The sequence below is a fragment of the Petaurus breviceps genome, unplaced genomic scaffold (assembly GCF_028583685.1).
Source record: "Petaurus breviceps papuanus isolate PSGF00001 unplaced genomic scaffold, PetGlider_PUasm1.0 140, whole genome shotgun sequence".
Classification (NCBI taxonomy): Eukaryota; Metazoa; Chordata; class Mammalia; order Diprotodontia; family Petauridae; genus Petaurus; species Petaurus breviceps.
Genome location: NW_027185698.1, coordinates 9390468 through 9403115, shown reverse-complemented (window position 1 = coordinate 9403115; position 12648 = coordinate 9390468). Strand labels below are relative to the sequence as shown.

At 37.9% G+C, this 12648-nt stretch overlaps 1 pseudogene; it reads left to right on the top strand.

Annotated features, from left to right (window-relative positions):
- Positions 1–5757, top strand: part of LOC138151334 (E3 ubiquitin-protein ligase RNF126 pseudogene) — a 7627-nt pseudogene extending 1870 nt beyond the window's left edge.
- The last annotated feature ends 6891 nt before the right edge of the window (positions 5758–12648 follow it).

Genomic DNA, 12648 nt, shown 5'->3' with positions numbered 1-12648 from the left:
ACACACACACAGACACACAATTTATCAGACATACGGTTAATAGGATTTGATGAGCAGTTAAATATTGAAATACATTTTTACCCTTTTCTTCTACATCTGATTCATTTTCAAGATCTGTTTAATCTTTGTATGTGATACATTATGTTTTCTTCTCCCCCACCCCAGACATATCTACTCTCCTTCTACTTGTGGAATCAACCTACTGGATTTTCTACTCTGGTCATTACCTACTTTCTATTCTCTATTCATTTTGTGTTCATTTATGCCTCTTCTGTCTACTTGATGTGCCTTTGGGTATGTCATTGCCCCAACAGAGATGATGCCTCTCCTTTACTCCTTTTCATTATGTCCACCACCTCCTTTCAAAACTCTTATTTTCAATAATCCTTGATGGATGCCCCCTGTCCACTCCTCTACTCTGCATTCATCTGACATATACTTCCTCAGTTTGCACAAGCTTGGTTTGTGACAGAAAGCTCCTAATAAATTTTGATCCCTTTAATTAAACAAGCTAACTTTTACAGATTGATAGTCTCTACTGACGATCTAACCCAGATGAATCTAACCCAGATGATTAAATAGTAAGGGTTGAATGGGAGAAAAGTCCATGGGTCAATGTAGTCTAACAACCTACCTACTACAAAAACACACGTGTTTGTGTGTGAGCACTCACAGAGTTAAAAATCCCACATACAGTAGGGTCAATAGCATCACCAACCATTGTAATGTCAGTTCTTTAAAGACAGTGGCTGTTATCATTTTTATTTTTGTACAACCAACACTTAGCATAGTGAGTGACCCATGGTAGGTCCTTAGTAAATATTTGTTCAGGAGAATAAAATTGTTGGGAGAACAATTACATACCTCTATCTTAATAAAAACAAATAAACAAAGGGAACTGTTGATTGAATCAGAAAAATAAACTTTGAGTGAACAAGATCTAGCCATCTTTACTGAATGAAGCAATCAATCAAATGCACTAAACTAAGTGTAAATGACGTAGTTGCTCAAGTTGGGGAGGGACAATGTTTCAAATTGTCCGGTAATGAATGAAGCTGGATAGGGAAAATACTGGGATTGGCTGAAGAAACTGATATGCCCAATGGAGCTTTGTATAAAATAGCAAGCCATCTCAGGAGCCTGGGCTCTGGCTCTTGAGTTTCTGGCAGTCAAAAGGAGAGAAGAGAACAGTCCAGTCAAGCCCCTGAGAGGGAATCGCTTATGAAAAATGGAGAGAAGAGCCTTTGACCCCTCTTAACTTTGACTAGGGGATAACCTGGGTTAGAGGATGGGTCAGAATATTTGGAATTTTTTTTTTGATTCCTGGCAATGACTGGGGGAAAGCCATAGCTGATGAGTGCATCTGAATTAAGAGCCCATATAAAAACTAGACATACTGAGATAAGAGAGTTTCAGACTCCCACAAGGAGTAGAAAGTAACAAAATACCTAAGAGGGGGAAGAATGGGAAAAGGAAGAGAATAAGCATTGATTTTTAGTGTCTCCTAGATGCTAGGCACTGTGCTAAGCACCTTACAAATATCTTGTGTGATCCTCACAATAAACCTAGGAAGTAGGTGCTATTCTTTTCTTTCTTTTTATGTACTTAATAGTATTTTTTTTCAATTACATGTAAAGACAGTTTTCAACATTCACTTTTGTAAGATTTTGAGTTCCAGTTTTTTTCTCCTTCCCTCCCAAGCAATCTAATACAGTACAATCATATTAAACACATTTCCATGTTGTGAAAAAAGAATTAGAACAAAAAGGAAACCCATGAAAAAAACAAAAAAAAAATTGAAAACAGTATGCAACAATCTGCATTCAGATTCCAAAGTTCTTTCTCTGGATGTAGATAACATTTTCCATCATAAGTCTTTTGGAATTGTCTTGGATCATTATATTGCTGAGAAGACCTAAAGCTATCATAGTTGATCATTGTACCATGTTGCTGTTACTGTGTATAATGTATTCATGGTTCTGCTCACTTCACACAGCATCAGTTCATGTAAGTTTTTCCAGATTTTTCTGAAATGTGCCTATTCATCATTTCTTATAGCACAATAGTATTCCATTATATTAAAACACCACAATTTGTTCAGTCATTCCCCAATTGATGGGTATCCCCTCAATCTTTAATTCTTTGCCACCACAAAATAAGCTGCTATAAATATTTTTTTACATGTGGATCCTTTCCATCTTTTTTGTTTGATCTTTTTGGCATACAGACCTAGTAGTGGTATTGCTGGATCAAAGCATGTACAATTTTATAGCCCATTGGGCATAATTCCAAATTGATCTCCAGAGTGGTTGGGTAAATTCACAACTCCCATAGATGCTGCTCTTATCCCCATTTTAGAGTTGAAGAAACTGAGGTAGACAGTTCAAGTGACTTTCCGAGGGTCACCACAGCAAGTAATTATATGAGACTGAATTTGAATTCACATTTTTTTGACTCCAAAGACTGTGCTTAATCCATTGTGCAATCCAACAGGCTGTAGGCACACCATAAGGAGTCCACAAAAGTAGGAAAGGAATTATTTTCAACCCTTTGTTCATATGCTCCATAAGCTTGAGTCAGAAAGTAAACAGCATTTATCAGTAACTTACTGTAAGCTAGGCACTGTGCTAAGTCCTAGCAATTCAAGGAAAAAGCCAAAATTTGATCTTTGCCCTCAAAGATCTCATGACAAATAAATATATACATCATATACACAATGAAAATGGAAAATAACCTCAAGGAAGGAATTGGTGTAGGTGGTAGGAGAGGAGACTAGGAACAACCTTTTGAGGGAGGTATAGATTGAACTGAATCTTGAAATGGGCTGGGAATGCTAAGATTTGGAGGTAAAGACGAAGACCATTCCAGAAATGGAAGATAGCCAGTGAAAAAGTGCAAATTCAGAAAATGTAGTATTCTGTTCAAGGTACAGCAAGAAAACAACTCTAACACATAGTACATTGAAGAGAATGCAGTGTAAGAAGACTAGAAACATAGAGACAAAGTTACAAATGACCTCAAATGACAAACAGAAAATTCTGTATTTAATCCTGGATCTAATTAGGAACCACTGGAGTTTATTGAGTACTGAGGTGACAGTGTCGGGCCTGTCCTTAAGGAAAATCACTTTGACAGTTAAGTAGAAGACAGATTGGAATGGGGACAGATATGAGACAAGTAGACTAAGCCAGTTTAATCCACATCCCCTGGGTTTGGTATGGACTTTGTGGGGGAGGAGTGTGCAGGTCGGTTGGAAGGGGCAGTTGGATAAAACAGTAGTTTTTATTTTTACCTTTTAAAATGGCTGTTTTTAAAATTTAATTGATTGTGACTGATCAATGGATATCAATTTATAGTCATTCGTAGGGACACAATGGGGCTTTACTCTGGAAACCTGATTTGTTAGTTTTATCAGAGGTCTGAGATTATAGCCCCAGAAAATGTGCTACATACTTATACATGCATTTGTATGAATATACATATAATATTTATATATACATTTATGCATTTGTATATATATACTTGTATGTATCGACACATGTCTGCATATACAAACATGTGTATGTTTATATACATACATGCATACCTATACGTGTAATAGAGACTCTGCCAGAAACAACAAAAATTTCAGAATATGAGAAAGGCATTTTTATTTTATGAGTTTCTTGCTTTCTAATAAATGTTTGCAAGTGGGCTATTCTATGTTATGTAAAAGAAGTTCACATTTTTGTATTTATGCAAATCTTTCAAGTGACTGACTATTAGAGTTTAACTTTGGGCCCTTGCAGCAGAGCTGAAAGATGGTAGTTTTCTTGGTTCTGGGCAAAAAAAAGAAAAGAAAAAAATATATATATAAAAGAAAATTATTGTACTATAGAAAAATCTGTGGTGCTAATAGCACTATTATTCATGCAGAGAAACCCTAAATTTAAACAACAAAGGGACATTGCAACTAATATTTACTACCTCAAAATTAAATAATAAATATTGCAGATGGCCAGGAGATACTTTTCCCATGTCAAAGAAAATCATTCCAGATTAATCAAAACAATGCCTTCTTTACAAATAACATCAAAGAAAAAATTGGGATATTATCTTTGGAGAAGCAACAGGTATTGCTATATTGTGAACTTAATTATTTTTTAAAGCAGTTTTCAGCAAAATAAAGAATTTAAGACATTCAGTCAGAACAAACTAGAGATAAACAGGGTATTTGACAGGCATCTTCAAGAAAAATAAGAAAGGTAAACAAATAGTGCTAGTGAGAAAACACTAAGTAATTAAATAAATGATTTCATATTTCCAGTAGTAGACAAAATTGTTTGCTTTGGGGGGGGGGGGGAACTGTGATCAAAGAGGCAACAAAGTCTATAGCCACAATTTCAAGTAAGAAAATAACTGGGCTTAGGTGGTATGAAAACGAGTGAAACTGAATCAATATTTTCTTGGAATAAAACATATCTTCCTTCTTACCTAATTGACACTTTGTGGGCTAGAAAAAAGTGAGGGAAGAAACAAAAAGACTTAGCTCGGACTCAAAAGGTTTAGGAGTTGTTTATTTAATTATTTGTTTATTTGGGTGGGGGGGTGAGTCTTTCAGCTCAGATGAATCTATGACAACAGGGAAAGGGCATTAAGAGTGCTGACACGAGAGAATTGATAAAACAATGGTTCATTTTATTATACAGCATCTAGGTGGCCAAGCTTGGAGCCAGGAAGATAGATCTTCCTCAGTTCAAAACTAATCTGGAACACTTATTACCTGTGTGACCCTCTGCAAGTCACTTAACCCTTTTTGCCTCAGTTCCCTCATTTGTACAATGAGCTAGAGAAGGAAATCAAAAATCCAGATTTTTTGCCAAGAAAACACTAAGCAGGGTCATGAAGAGTTGGACACCACTAAAAAACAAACAGGCTGGGGTTGGGCGGAGAGGAGGGGAGAAGAAGGGCCATTGCTGTTAGGCTACAGAATTATATCTGTCCAAGGTGTGAGTCTGATTTTATTGAAGAGCTTCTGGAAGAGACCAGAAATACTGAAAATAATCCAACTTTGCTACAGCTTTCACAGATCAAAACAGACACCCCTTCGAGAACGCGGATCGGCATTTATTCACCTTGCCACAGGGCTATGGCCAGTTTTTCACTGGGATTTTTGATAACTGCTTAGAATTTCCTACATTCCACTCTGGGGTGCAATCTGAGAACGCCAGGAGAGAGAACACCAGCCCTAGCTATGGTGTACAGCAGCCTCCTCATGGCACAGCATGCTTGAAGGGGTCCCTACATTAGAAGGCATTATTCATCGATTGTCAATGGAATTATTGCACCTGCAACAATATCAAAACTGGAATTGGGCCCTTGGGATGTTTTGCATTCAAATACCAGAAATTATGAGTGGGGAACTAATGGCCTGGATATGATCATTATAAAGCTCCTTAATCAGTTTGAAAACACCAGCCCCCACCCCATCAGATAAAGAGAAAATACAAGCCCTTCCCATCATACAAGTCACACAGGAACTCACAGGTTCAGGGTTCAAATGCCCAGTATGGAAAGATGACTAATTATATGCTGGGTGAAAATGTCGGGCAGTTACCTTTAAATCATTTATTCCATGATGGCTGCATAGTCACCCTGCCCATGTGTTGGAAAAACTTAAGTGGGCAGAACACTGCCACAAATCCTCTAGGAATGAATTTTTCTTCTTCCTCCTCCTCCAGTTTGCCAAGTAATGAAAACTCAACAAGCAACTTTTAAATCTCACCAGTCCAACCAACCACCTTCTTCCTTCTTTCCCCTTTGCACCCAACCTTACCCTGACCATTGTCCATCTGCTTCCTGGTCAGAGGGAGTAGCTAATCTTCTCCTACCCCACACTGAACCCAGGAGACAGAGTGGGGAGAAAGGGAAGGGGGCAGGAGAGACCCCAAGATGCCCCCTTTTTTTGGAGCGGGGAAGGCAGGGTAATTGGGGTTAAGTGACTTTCCTAAGGTCACACAGCTAGTTAAGTGTTAAGTGTCTGAGGACATATTTGAACTCAGATCCTCCTGACCCCAGGGTCAGTGTAATATTCACTGTGCCACCTGTGGAAGCAAGCACCAAAGGCCTTTAGACGCCCCAACCCCACTCTCCAGTACCCAACTCATCTGCCAGTTCCAAGGAAGCTCTGTCTCTCCTTCCAAATGATGGCTACTACATTGCACTGGCTCTGGCTTATAAATCACCCAGGTCACACTGGATTTTAGCAGGTACCAGGTTGTTGGAAATGAAGCTTGGATGTGTCTAAGCCATCTCTGTGGTTGTTTCTCCTCACCACCTTCCTTAAGCTGTGTAACCCATCAGAGGGAACATAGGCAATGCTCTCAGGTAGGAAGACCGGTGGAGGGTGGTTGTTTCATTTGCCATCCAAAATACCAACTGTCCATTCCCCCTTCAGCTGTGCTCTCCCTCATCAGCCTGTCTGTCTTTATAACCTCACTCTTTAATACTCAACAGTGGAAAGGATTTTTGAAATTTTAAATTATTTCTGCTCTCAAATAAATAGACATTTTAGCTAAAAAAAAAACAAAGAAAAAACTAAACAAATTTGATAGAAAAAGACAGAAGAAAATTGAATGCAAATTATCAACAACCACCTGAAAATCATTACACATTACTACAAATTAGAAAAATACGAAATGACTCTTTAGTAACTCTTCCTACCTATCAAGTGGGAAAAGAAAACTAAAGAAGTTCATTGTGTTTCAAATCATAAATGCATTGTAGATATTACTTCTAGTAGAGCTATAAATTATTCTAACCATTATGGAAAACATTTTGGAATTATGCAATAAAACTAAACATTATGTTTTCATCCCTTAATCCAACAATCCCACAAGTCAGTGAATAGCTGAATGAAAGGTCACCTAAATTACAAAGTATTTGGAATAAACTATCTAATCTTATCCCTTGGTTACATTCCATTATTCAAGAACTTTGCTTTGGGTGAGGCAAGAATGGTTAAATGCTGGTCAGCCTCAGCCCATCCTTGATCTGATGGGGAAAGAGTCCCCTCCTTTTTCTCATCTTTTTCTTTCTCAGCACCACAAGTCTGGCCAGAACCCAGGGTGCAAAAAGAGAAAAAGATTTTCTATGGCATTAATGTAAACAGCAAATATTTCTTACTTTCTCTTTCTCTCACCCCCTCCCATCCACCCGGTGAGTGGAGAAGGGGGAGGGAGGGAGGAGAAGAAGGAGAGAAAGAGGAAGTTCCATTTCAACCACAAACTGTCGGAAATACAGAGACACAGAGACACCTGCTGCAGGCACAGACACACACCCTGAACAGAACAATACAAGACAAACATTTAAGCCAACCCCACTTAATCTCGACATTTGCCCTGAGTGGCATTCCACCCCACACATAGCAGCAATATTCTACCATTTTTCCCTTATCTTGATTTCTATACGTAGGTGAGTTCTTCCAATTTTGGAACTTGTTCCCTAATGGACTTTCTACCAGTATAGTTAGTTTCTGTTCCAACATGCCAGATTTAGATTGTGCTTTTCCCATCTTTAATTTGGAATGGAAGTCATTACCGAGCTTCCCAGGCCCGTAGCCTAACAAATAGTGGGAGGGTGGGCACTCTTTGCCCTCTCTCCCTCCTTTGGAAGGAGTCACCTGCCATCCTTCAGTCACCTGTGGAACTTTGCTTAAGGCATCCCTCCCTCTGGGTGGGTCAGCCCATATGACCACCACCCCAGGACCTTTGTTTTGGCTCATCTCCAGGAGAAACACACTTCTGTTCCCCAACTGTTTCCCCTCCAGAGTTTTTTTTTTTTCAGTTGCACAATTGGAGCCTTATCCTTGTTCCTGTCTCACTGAATGTTTCCTGCTGTCCCTCCATGACAGGAATCTCTTTCCTCAAGTCAAGGACTACCAGGAAATCCCTGGACAGGCACCTGTTCCTGACTTGCAGTGAGAGAGTCTAGTCACTGGCTGGTGCTATATCCTGGGTAGGCCCCCAAATCTGTGTGGGACATTGAATTTATCAACCTGTTGTGTGAAAATGGATGACAATGGTAAAGTAGTAAAAGGAATAACCCAGAATATAAGGAAGATTGCTCATGTACTGTCCAAACTTGGTTCAGTCCCTTTAATACATCCTGGTGGCTTGGTTTAGTGGTAGTTAGTGGAAACAAGCTTTATGGGTTTTATTGATAGCCCTTAGTGAAATAATACTCTTCCCAGTCTGCTTACCTTGTGTGGTACATCTAATGACTAAGATAATATGGGATTTACTCCCTAAAATGATAAAACTAGGAGGCAGTACAGGCAGATTATTGATCCTCAGAAACCAAGACTGGGAACCTGTGAGCCAGAAAGACAGAGAAGCTTATCATGTGAGTCTGGAGTGGGACGAAGAGGTTGAAGAATGGTGAGAAGTTTTCAAAAAGTGAAAGAAAAGAGGAAGAGTTGAACAGAATAAAAGTGAAAACTTCTCAGGTTTCTCAGAAATCTGAACAGAAATATAATAAAGTACCAAAGACTTAGTAACCTAGGCTGGGACCCTTGCCTTACTTCCCTGGTCATAAGTTGAAGTTTTTGCTCAGACCCTGCAAATTTAACCACAGGCCCAAATGTTCCATACTTGTGTCCACTGACCACCATCTGACCTATACAAATATAAAACTGGTACTCCTGTTGTGGAACTCCGGGCAGGTTACCATGTCCTAAAATCCCCATGATTCATAAAACATTGTCTACTTTCATATCTATTTTGATATTGTTAGAACATTTATCTTCTGCTTTCATATCTAAGTTTATACTGATGTCATGTTTTGTCTGTTTCCATGTCTGCTAGACATGTACCTTCTGCTTTTTGATATTATTGACATTTCATCTGCAAATGCCAGCAGATTTTTGCAGTTAAGATTGTGAGTCTCGGTTCCTAATTAATGAGAATAGGACAGAAAAAGGTGGCCTTTTGGGTATATAACCAAGTTTTGTACTTTGTGTTTTGTATTTTGCCTCTCCTACTAGACTGCTTCTAGTAGTGAGACCACCCTTCTTTCAAGACAAAATAATTAAATAAGTCCTTCCTGTCTCTACTTGGAGATATCTCTGCTTATTTTATTTTGGGCAAGGGTCATTCTTGTCCCACATAGCTTTTTGTTGTAGCAGCAAAGTATCAAAATCAAAAAATGTGGTACATGAATATTATGAAATATTACTATTGACAAGTCTTATATGACAAAGAAGGATGACTATGAGAAAATAAAATATTATGAAAAGCCTTGGATAATATTTGTGTGAATTTAAAATAATATCTGGGAATAAATAATATATATGTGTGTGCATACATATGTATTTATATATGTATATACACATATATCTTAATGCACATATGTCATGAAAGAATTTTGCAGAATGCTGGGCTAGAAAAATAAATTAACCTTCATCCTTTCAGGAGAAATCAGAGCCTATATAACTCATTAGAAAACTAGTAAGTTCTCTTTTCAGATTTCTTGAATGTATGAAGAGAGCTAGATATAGAAAAACATGAGATTTTAAATCTTCACCATAAAATTTGGAGTTTGAGGTTCTGTGTAACTTTGAAGGACAGAAGCCAAGAAAAAAGAGATAAATGGAAGGGGAAGGAACAAGAATTTATAAAGTGTCTACTATGTAACAGGGATTATACTAAGCTATACAAATATTATTCATATGATCCTCAAATCAACCCTGTGAGGTAGGTTCTATTATTATCTCCATTTTATAATTGAGGAAACTGAGGCAGGCAGTAGCCAAGTGACTTGCCTACAAAGTTGATATCTAAGGACAAAATTGAACTCAGATCTTTCTGTACTACCTCTTCATGTCTATATACATGCATATAAATATGTATTCTTGTATATATTCATATGTGGAAGCATGTGTCTATGGATTTAGTTGTCTCACTGAGCAAACTAAAATGATCTCAGGTAGGGATATTTGTTGTTGTTTGGAGGGGGAAGGTGATCAAGCAGCTGTGTTTTTTTTTTTTAACTATTCACCTATCACTTGATTACTGATTGAATCTGAGACCAAAGAATGAGAAGTGAGAGCCAGAGGGCAAGGGTATGGCACAAGAGTGGGCTAAAATTGTAAGCTAAATTCTATCATACCATTAAGAAGAAAACTGGGTGGGTCACATAATTTTCCATTTATGCTCCTTGTAATAGAAGCACAAATTTGCTTCTGGCATTTGAGTTTAAATTAGGAAGTTAATAGCTCTGAAGTGTTTTTTTTAGCATTCTTTTTCTCTCAGCAGAAAAAAAAAAAATAAACACCCAGCTCCCTAACCTCTTAAACCCTACCAGATTTGAGAAGGCTCATATTTAATTGTAACTAAATCAAATTAAGAAAATATGTATTGACCAAAGCCTAGATGTCCAGTTAGACATTGTGAATAATACTCACTTAACTAAGCATAGATGTAGGGTTAAGTTGACTGGAAGGATCAAGACAAGAGAAAAAAGTGACATAAAGCCAAGAAGGAACACTAGACTGAAAGCCAGAAGATCCACACTTGTGCCCCAACCTCACTATTTATTATTTTTGCAACCCTGTTTGGGAGTATGACTTCACTTCTAAGTTTCTTCATCTCTAAAATGGGGACAATCATATTTGTGCTTGTCTATGTCACAGGATCATTTTCAAGGATTATATGTGATAATATGTATAATGCTTTTTGTAGTCATGAAACATGTATAAATATAAGTTATGATTTCATATAAAAAGACAACCATTTTTAACTTCAAGAAGATCAAGAAGTCAGCTCTGAGCTCAGCAGCTTGAATTAGCCACCCACATCACCCCAAACCTTCTAACATGCATGCAGGACTGGCTCTGATTACTGAACACTGCCTGTGTTCCTAAAGTATAGCTCTATAAATTCCATCAACAACCACATCTGTGAAGCCATAATATATGTTTATCAAAGGATGAGATTTTTAGCAGATTCTTGGGGTTTCAGGAATTCAGCTCAAACACATGCCTGATGGTAGAGCTATACTCTTCATAAATGAACACTCTCTAAGTAGATGACACAGTATATCACTACAGATCAATAAGCAGCATGAAATAAGGTCTCATGGCAAACTTTCTCTTTTGAGTGTGACATACTAGATCAATGGGGAAAAAATCCAAGCAAAGTGGTACCCACAAAGGATTCTCTCTGAACCATTTCCAAGCGATATCTTGATGTAGAACTAATATTTGGGAGAGGGAAAGAGAAAAAGAGAAGGGGAAGAAGGTAAGGGAGAGAAAAAAAGAGGCAGAAGGAGAAAGGAGATCCTGTCTGAATCATTTCCATGGGATATCTTGCTGTGGAACTAGAGTTTGGGAGAGGGAGGAGAGGAGGAATATTATTATAAATATTGCCATACAATTCTTATTTGTTTTTTTTTTAAACTTATGCCCGTGGAAGGGGCGGGGTGGTAGGAAGACAGATACAGAGAGAGAAAGATAGAAGAGACAGAGAGAAACAGAGAGATGGGAGGGGAGGGGAAATGACACCAGATGAAAATCTAATCTTGGTTGAGAAAAAAAGAAATTTAGGATTTGATTTTCTACTGTCTCCTATGGGAATGTCTACTGGCCAACTTTTTCTTTTTCCTTTATTTAGTATTTTACTTTTCCCTAGGTGCATGTAAAAAATGATTTTAACATTTGTTTTTAAAACTTTGAGTTCCAAATTCTGTCCCTTCCTCCCTCCCTACATCCCCCTCACTGAGAAGGCAAGCAATTCAATATAGGTTATATATGTGTAGTCATAAAAAAACATTTCCATAATATTTATGTTGTGAAAGAAAGAAAAAACCTTCAAGAAAAATAAAGTAAAAAAAATGTATTCTTTCAGTCTGTATTCAGGCACCATCAGTTCTTTCTCTGGGGATAGATAACATTTTTTATCATAAGTCCTTTCACAGTTGTCTTGGATCATTGTATTGCTGAGAGTAGCTAAGTCATTCACAACTCATCATCTTACAATATGGTTGATACTATGTACATGGTACATTTCACTTTGCATCAGCTCATGTAAATCTTTCCAGGTTTTTCCAATAGCATACTATTCATCATTCCTAAAAGGACAATAGTATTCCATCATAACCACATACCACAATTTATTCAGCTATTCACCAATTGATGGTCATCCCCTCAATTTCTAATTCTTTGCCCCCAGAAAAGAGCTACTATCAATATTTTTTTAAGCAATTGGGGTTAAGTAACTTGCCCAAGGTCACATAGCTAATAAGTGTGAAGTGTTTGAGGCCAGATTTGAACTCAGGTCTTCCTGACTCTAGGGCCAGTGCTCTATTCACTGCAACATCTAGCCACCCCACATTTCTTTCCTTTCAAAGGTCACAGTGCATATTTGCATGTATGGTCAGGTTCCAAGACCATCTCTCTCTCTATTTTTAGATGCGTTTTTTCCCCCCATAGTTAAGGAATAGCAAGTAAGCTGTGCCTTGAGCTTGCCATAATAACAATCCTTTGTACTCTGTACAAAGATGAACTTTGGTACAACTAAATCATAGAATCGATGGTCCTTAAGCTTGGGCAAGCACCAGCAGGCCCAGACATGAGTGCCTACTAAAAATGAAATTTTTATCACTATACAACCT